The 8,722-nt window shown below is 37.0% G+C and overlaps 1 non-coding gene and 1 pseudogene across 1 annotated transcript; one reads left to right on the top strand and one right to left on the bottom strand.

Annotated features, from left to right (window-relative positions):
• The first annotated feature begins 4,679 nt into the window (after positions 1 to 4,679).
• Positions 4,680 to 4,842, top strand: LOC135035091 (U1 spliceosomal RNA). Its single transcript, XR_010230173.1, has one exon. It is a non-coding gene; the product is annotated as a U1 spliceosomal RNA (small nuclear RNA).
• Positions 4,843 to 8,094: 3,252 nt separating this feature from the next.
• Positions 8,095 to 8,273, bottom strand: LOC135035136 (U1 spliceosomal RNA; annotated as a pseudogene).
• Positions 8,274 to 8,722: the final 449 nt, after the last annotated feature.

Raw genomic sequence — 8,722 nt, 5'->3', positions numbered from 1 at the left:
AGATATCACCTTGTTTTCACATTAAACAGACTTCCACATGAGAAAGCAGCAAGGATGCAGTGGCGTTAATGTTTCCTGGTGTCAACCTGTATTATTTCAGTAGATATTGAAATGAGGATGCATCTTGCTGCCTTTCCAATGAAGCAAGTTTAATTTAGTAATAGGTGAAAAACCATCCCTACAAAGATGTTAATCAGATACTTGGCTTTGTGGACACTTTTCAGAGAACAAATTTGTTAGCATAAAAATAAAGCCAGAAAATGAAGAGCTGTTTAAACACTCAATTGGATTTTTTTGCCAGCATATTTCTTTTTCTCTGCAACCCACTGCTAAATTGTGCTTCCTAGCTGTTTTTATAAAATCACCGAATCAAATCTAACTCTGATTACATCAGAGAAGGCCAGGTACCCTACACCATAACAGGGGTTTTCGAAATTTTGACTTGTCTACTTAAAGATCAACAAAATCTGATAACAAGGTCAATTACGTCCCTGGGTGGGGTTGAACCACCAACCTTTTGGTTAATAGCCATACACACTAACTGATTGCGCCACAGCGACACTTTGCAAAAGTATTTACTGACAAAGGCTAATAAGCATTCATCTAGAACGTTTCCTATAAAAACTTTAAATAGTCAATAATCTGGAGAGTTTTTGTAAGATGTTTCTTCCATCAACCAATGAAGAAACACATTGGTACTTTCCCATGATGAGTGAGTGCTTCAGGATCTCTTGCACTTACATGTGCAGCAGAGTACTGTAATGGAAGCATGCTGGGTCCATAACCCAGAGGTAGGCAGATTGAAACTATCCTCTGCTATATGCATTTTTTTTGTTAATTAAAGTAATCCAAAACTGGGATTGATATTTGTGCTCTTTTATTTTTACTTAAAGTACAATAACTTTTACCATTTTAATTTGTTTTAATAGTATATTGACAGTATTGTTTTCTTTCAAAAATCCAATTAATTTTCTTTACCCGATTATTAAAATGGCAATTGACAAAAACAAACTACATTGTCACCAGAAGAGCAATACAAAATGTACAAGTGATATATTAAAATCATCTTTCCAGCTTGAATTTCAATGATGCATTGGGGCAACGATTTTGTGAGAAACATCTTCACCCTTAAATAAAGATTTTCTTAATTCCTTACCTGTGTGCTAATTAGATATCACCTTGTTTTCACATTAAACAGACTTCCACATGAGAAAACAGCAAAGATGCAGTGGCGTTAATGTTTCCTGGTGTCAACCTGTATTATTTCCGTAGATATTGAAATGAGGATGCATCTTGCTGCCTTTCCAATGAAGCAAGTTTAATTTAGTAATAGGTGAAAAACCATCCCTACAAAGATGTTAATCAGACACTTGGCTTTGTGGACACTTTTCAGAGAACAAATTAGTTAGCATAAAAATAAAGCCAGAAAATGAAGAGCAGTTTAATCACTCAATTGGATTTTTCTGCCAGCATATTTCTTTTTCTCTGCAACCCACTGCTAAATTGTGCTTCCTAGCTGTTTTTTTATAAAATCACTTAATCAAATCTAACTCTGATTACATCAGAGAAGGCCAGGTACCCTACACCATAACAGGGGGTTTGAAATTTTGACTAGTCTACTTAAAGATCACCAAAATCTGATAACAAGGTCAATTACATCCCTGGGTGGGATTGAACCACCAACCCTTTGATTAATAACCAAACACACTAACCGATTGCGCCACAGAGACACTTTGCAAACTTACATACTGACAAAGGCTAATAAGCATTCATCTAGAACGTTTCCTAGAAAAACTTTAAAAAGTCAATAATCTGGAGAGTTTTTGTAAGATGTTTCTTCCATCAACCAACGAAGAAACACATTGGTACTTTCCCATGATGAGTGAGTGCTTCAGGATCTCTTGCACTTACATGTGCAGCAGAGTACTGCATTGGAAACATGCTGGGCCCATAACCCAGAGGTAGGCAGATTGAAACTATCCTCTGCTATATGCATTTTTTATTGTTAATTAAAGTAATCCAAAACTGGGATTGATATTTTTGCTCTTTTATTTTTACTTTAAAGTACAATAACTTTTACCATTTTAATTTGTTTTAATAGTATATTGACAGTATTGTTTTCTTTCAAAAATCCACTTAATTTTCTTTACCCTATTTTTATAATGGTAATTGACAAAAACAAACTACATTGTCACCAGAAGAGCAATACAAAATGTACAAGTGATATATTAAAATCATCTTTCCAGCTTGAATTTCAATGATGCATTGGGGCAACGATTTTGTGAGAAACATCTTCACCCTTAAATAAAGATTTTCTTAATTCCTTACCTGTGTGCTAATTAGATATCACCTTGTTTTCACATTAAACAGACTTCCACATGCGAAAGCAGCAAGGATGCAGTGGCGTTAATGTTTCCTGGTGTCAACCTGTATTATTTCAGTAGACATTGAAATGAGGATGCATCTTGCTGCCTTTCCAATGAAGCAAGTTTAATTTAGTAATAGGTGAAAAACCATCCCTACAAAGGTGTTAATCAGAGACTTGGCTTTGTGGACACTTTTCAGAGAACAAATTTGTTAGCATAAAAATAAAGCCAGAAAATGAAGAGCTGTTTAATCACTCAATTGGATTTTTTTGCCAGCATATTTCTTTTTCTCTGCAACTCACTGCTAAATTGTGCTTCCTAGCTGTTTTTATAAAATCACTGAATCAAATCTAACTCTGATTACATCAGAGAAGGCCAGGTACCCTACACCATAACAGGGGGTTTGAAATTTTGACTTGTCTACTTAAAGATCACCAAAATCTGATAACAAGGTCAATTACGTCCCTGGGTGGGATTGAACCACCAACCTTTTAGTTAATAACCATACACACAGACTGATTGCGCCACAGCGACACTTTGCAAAAGTACATACTGACAAATGCTAATAAGCATTCATCTAGAACGTTTCCTAGAAACATTTTAAAAAGTCAATAATGTGGAGAGTTTTTGTAAGATGTTTCTTCCATCAACCAATAAAGAAACACATTGGAACTTTCCCATGATGAGTGAGTGCTTCAGGACCTCTTGCACTTACATGTGCAGCAGAGTACTGTAATGGAAGCATGCTGGGTCCATAACCCAGAGGTAGGCAGATTGAAACTATCCTCTGCTATATGCATTTTTTTTTGTTAATTAAAGTAATCCAAAACTGGGATTGATATTTTTGCTCTTTTATTTTTACTTAAAGTACAATAACTTTTACCATTTTAATTTGTTTTAATAGTATATTGACAGTATTGTTTTCTTTCAAAAATCCAATTAATTTTCTTTACCCGATTATTAAAATGGTAATTGACAAAAACAAACTACATTGTCACCAGAAGAGCAATACAAAATGTACAAGTGATATATTAAAATCATCTTTCCAGCTTGAATTTCAATGATGCATTGGGGCAACGATTTTGTGAGAAACATCTTCACCCTTTAATAAAGATTTTCTTAATTCCTTACCTGTGTGCTAATTAGATATCACCTTGTTTTCACATTAAACAGACTTCCACATGAGAAAGCAGCAAGGATGCAGTGGCGTTAATGTTTCCTGGTGTCAACCTGTATTATTTCAGTAGATATTGAAATGAGGATGCATCTTGCTGCCTTTCCAATGAAGCAAGTTTAATTTAGTAATAGGTGAAAAACCATCCAAGAGCTGTTTAATCACTCAATTGGATTTTTTTGCCAGCATATTTCTTTTTCTCTGCAACCCACTGCTAAATTGTGCTTCCTAGCTGTTTTTATAAAATCACTGAATCAAATCTAACTCTGATTACATCAGAGAAGTCTAAATACCTAACACCATAACAGGGGGTTTGAAATTTTGACTTGTCTACTTAAAGATCACCAAAATCTGATAACAAAGTCAATTACATCCCTGGGTGGGATTGAACCACCAACCTTTTGGTTAATAGCCATACACACTAACTGATTGCGCCACAGCGACACTTTGCAAAATTACATACTGACAAAGGCTAATAAACAATCATCTAGAACGTTTCCTAGAAAAACTTTAAAAAGTCAATAATCTGGAGTGTTTTTGTAAAATGTTTCTGCCATCAACCAATGAAGAAACACATTGGTACTTTCCCATGATGAGTGAGTGCTTCAGGATCTCTTGCACTTACATGTGCAGCAGAGTACTGCAATGGAAGCATGCTGGGCCCATAACCCAGAGGTAGAAAGATTGAAACTATCCTCTGCTATATGCATTTTTTTTGTTAATTAAAGTAATCCAAAACTGGGATTGATATTTTTGCTCTTTTATTTTTACTTAAAGTACAATAACTTTTACCATTTTAATTTGTTTTAATAGTATATTGACAGTATTGTTTTCTTTCAAAAATTCACTTAATTTTCTTTTCTGTGTGCTAATTAGATATCACCTTGTTTTCACATTAAATAGACTTCCACATGAGAAAGCAGCAAGGATGCAGTGGCGTTAATGTTTCCTGGTGGTAGTGGGGTACTGTGTTTGTGCTTTCCTCTGGTCAGCTCTGGTAAAAGTCAGATTTCTTTGTCTCAGATCTTCCTCTAGCCTTGTTCTTCTTTCGAGAGTTCCCTTGTGCTGCCTCAGTTGGATCTCCTTCACTTGACAGGGGGGTACCCGAGCAGCGACCCTCCCCAGCACTAGCCCAACTCCTACTTACCTGCCAGGTGAGATACTATGATCAGGAAGGTGCTTCTCCCAGGGAAAGGCTCACCCATTGCACTCTGGGTGTGCTGCTCCTGCGATTTCCCCAAATGTGGGAAACTTGACTGCATAATTTGTGTTTCCCCTGGTCGGCTCTCGTATAATTCAGATCTCTTTGTCTCAGGTCTCTCTCCAGCCTAGTTTGCTGTCTGTTTCCACTTCTCTTTTCTTAAACCGCTCCCTTCTATGCCCTTGTGCACCTTAATTAAATCTAACTCTGATTACGTCAGAGAAGGCCAGGTACCCTACACCATAAGAGGGGGTTTGAAATTTTGACTTGTCTACTTAAAGATCACCAAAATCTGATCACAAGGTCAATTACATCACTGGGTGGGAACCTTTTGGTTAATAGCCCATGTAAGTGCAAGAGATCCTGAAGCACTCACTCATCATGGGAATGTACCAATGTGTTTCTTACAAAAATTCTCCAGATTATTGACTTTTTAAAGTTTTTCTAGGAAACGTTCTAGATGAATGCTTATTAGCCTTTGTCAGTATGTACTTTTGCAAAGTGTCGCTGTGGCGCAATCAGTTAGTGTGTATGGCTATTAACCTAAAGGTTGGTGATTCAATCCCACCCAGGGACGTAATAGACCTTGTTATCAGATTTTGGTGATCTTTAAGTAGACAAGTCAAAATTTCAAACCCCCTCTTATGGTGTAGGGTACCCGGCCTTCTCTGATGTAATCAGAATTAGATTTGATTAAGTGATTTTATAAAAAACAGCTAGGAAGCACAATTTAGCAGTGGGTTGCAGAGAAAAAAAATTATGCTGGCAGAAAAGTCCAATTGAGTGATTAAACAGCTCTTCATTGTCTGATTTTATGTTTATGCTAACAAATTTGCTCTCTGAAAAGTGTCCACAAAGCCAAGTCTCTGATTAACACCTTTGTAGGAATGGTTTTTCACCTATTACTGAATTAAACTTGCTTCATTGGAAAGGCAGCAAGATGCATCCTCATTTCAATGTCTACTGAAATAATACAGGTTGACACCAGGAAACATAAACGTCACTGCATCCTTGCTGCTTCCTCATGGGGAAGTCTGTTTAATGTGAAAACAAGGTGATATCTAATCAGCACACAGGTAAGGAATTAAGAAAATCTTTCTTTATGGGTGAAGATGTTTCTCACAAAATTGTTGCACCAAGGCATCATTGAAATTCAAGCTGGAAAGATGATTTTAATATATCACTTGTACATTTTGTACTGCTCTTCTGGTGACAATGTAGATTGTTTTTGTCAATTACCATTTTAATAATCGGGTAAAGAAAATTAATTGGATTTTTGAAAGAAAACAATACTGTCAATATACTATTAAAACAAATTAAAATGGTAAAAGTTATTGTACTTTAAGTAAAAATAAAAGAGCAAAAATATCAATCCCAGTTTTGGATTACTTTAATTAATAAAAACAATGCATATAGCAGAGGATAGTTTCAATCTGCCTACCTCTGGGTTATGGACCCAGCATGCTTCCATTACAGTACTCTGCTGCACATGTAAGTGCAAGAGATCCTGAAGCACTCACTCATCATAGGAAAGTACCAATGTGTTTCTTCATTGGTTGATGGAAGAAACATCTTACAAAAACTCTCCACATTATTGACTTTTTAAAATGTTTCTAGGAAACGTTCTAGATGAATGCTTATTAGCCTTTGTCAGTATGTACTTTTGAAAAGTGTCGCTGTGGCGCAATCAGTTAGTGTATAAGGCTATTTACCAAAAGGTTGGTGGTTCAATCCCACCCAGGGACGTAATTGACCTTGTTATCAGATTTCGGTGATCTTTAAGTAGACAAGTCAAAATTTCAAACCCCCTCTTATGGTGTAGGGTACCTGGCCTTCTCTGATGTAATCAGAGTTAGATTTGATTAAGTGATTTTATAAAAAAAACAGCTAGGAAGCACAATTTAGCAGTGGGTTGCAGAGAAAAAGAAAAATGCTGGCAGAAAAATCCAATTGAGTGATTAAACAGCTCTTCATTTTCTGGCTTTATTTTTATGCTAACAAATTTGTTCTCTGAAAAGTGTCCACAAAGCCAAGTCTCTGATTAACACCTTTGTAGGGATGGTTTTTAACCTATTACTAAATTAAACTTGCTTCATTGGAAAGGCAGCAAGATGCATCCTCATTTCAATGTCTACTGAAATAATACAGGTTGACACCAGGAAACATTAACGCCACTGCATCCTTGCTGCTTTCTCATGTGAAAGTCTGTTTAATGTGAAAACAAGGTGATATCTAATTAGCACACAGGTAGGGAATTAAGAAAATCTTTATTTAAGGGTGAAGATGTTTCTCACAAAATCGTTACCTCAATGCATCATTGAAATTCAAGCTGAAAAGATGATTTTAATATATCACTTGTACATTTTGTATTGCTCTTCTGGTGACAATGTAGTTTGTTTTTGTCAATTACCATTTTAATAATAGGGTAAAGAAAATTAAGTGGATTTTTGAAAGAAAACAATACTGTCAATATACCATTAAAACAAATTAAAACAGTAAAAGTTATTGTACTTTAAGTAAAAATAAAAGAGCCAAAATATCAATCCCAGTTTTGGATTACTTTAATTAACAAAAAAAATGCATATAGCAGAGGACAGTTGCAATCTGCCTACCTCTGGGTTATAGGCCCAGCATGCTTCCATTGTAGTCCTTTGCTGCACATGTAAGTGCAAGAGATCCTGAAGCACTCACTCATCATGGGAAAGTACCAATGTGTTTCTTCATTGGTTGATGGAAGGAACATCTTACAAAAACTCTCCAGATTATTGACTTTTTAAAGTTTTTCTAGGAAACGTTCTAGATGAATGCTTATTAACCTTTGTCAGTATGTACTTTTGCAAAGTGTCTCTGAGGCGCAAACAGTTAGCGTGTTCAGTTGTTAACCAAAAGGTTGGTGGTTCAATCCCACCTAGGGACGTAATTGACCTCGTTATCAGATTTTGGTGATCTTTAAGTAGACAAGTAAAAATTTCAAACCACCTCTTATGGTGTAGGGTACCTGGCCTTCTCTGATGTAATCAGAGTTAGATTTGATTAAGTGGTTTTATAAAAAAAACAGCCACGAAGCACAATTTAGCAGTGGGTTGCAGAGAAAAAGAAATATGCTGGCAGAAAAATCCAATTGAGTGATTAAACAGCTCTTCATTTTCTGGCTTTATTTTTATGCTAACAAATTTGTGCTCTGAAAAGTGTCCACAAAGCCAAGTATCTGATTAACACCTTTGTAGGGATGGTTTTTCACCTATTATTAAATTAAACTTGCTTCATTGGAAAGGCAGCAAGTGATGTCATCCAAGCAGTGGGTCAAAGTTGGCTTCAAACCTCGTCTGCTTATGAAAAGAGAAAAGGGGTATGCAGGGCATGGCGGCCTTTTGCGGTGCTTGGATGACCCCTAGTTCGCATTAAATAATGCAGTCGAGTTTCCCACATTTGGGGAAATCACAGGGGTCAGCATACCCAGAATGCAATGAATGAACCGCACCCTGGGAGAACAGTCTTCATGACCATGGTATCTCCTATGCAAAATAAGTATGATTTGGGATAGGGCTGGGGAGGGCCGCTGCTCAGGCACATCTCTGTCAAGTAAAGGAGATTCAACTGAGGCAGCACAAGGGAACTCTCATCTGGGGACAACAACTGCAGGGAGAACACATATTTTCAGATGAACATGGGAGGGCAGAAGGCTGCCTAATACTGAAGCACCCCCAAACAACAAACCAAATGCAACAACTAGTGCAAGCATTCCTGGGGGAAGGCCTGCAGCAGATGGATTTGCATATGGCGATGTCATCCAAGCAGTGGGTCAAAGTTGGCTTCAACCCTCGTCTGCATATGAAAAGAGAAAAGGGGCGTGCAGGGCATGGCGGCCTTTTGCGGCACTTGGATGACCCCTAGTTTGCATTAAACACCTCCACCCTCCGTCGGTGTGGGGCTCATGTTGGCTATGCCCCAGCCCCTGAAGCATTCAAGCTGATTTCTTGC

Source organism: Pseudophryne corroboree, unplaced genomic scaffold (assembly GCF_028390025.1).
Source record: "Pseudophryne corroboree isolate aPseCor3 unplaced genomic scaffold, aPseCor3.hap2 scaffold_595, whole genome shotgun sequence".
Lineage (NCBI taxonomy): Eukaryota > Metazoa > Chordata > Amphibia > Anura > Myobatrachidae > Pseudophryne > Pseudophryne corroboree.
The sequence above is the reverse complement of the archived record's forward strand: the minus strand, read 5'-3'. Positions and strand labels throughout refer to the sequence as shown.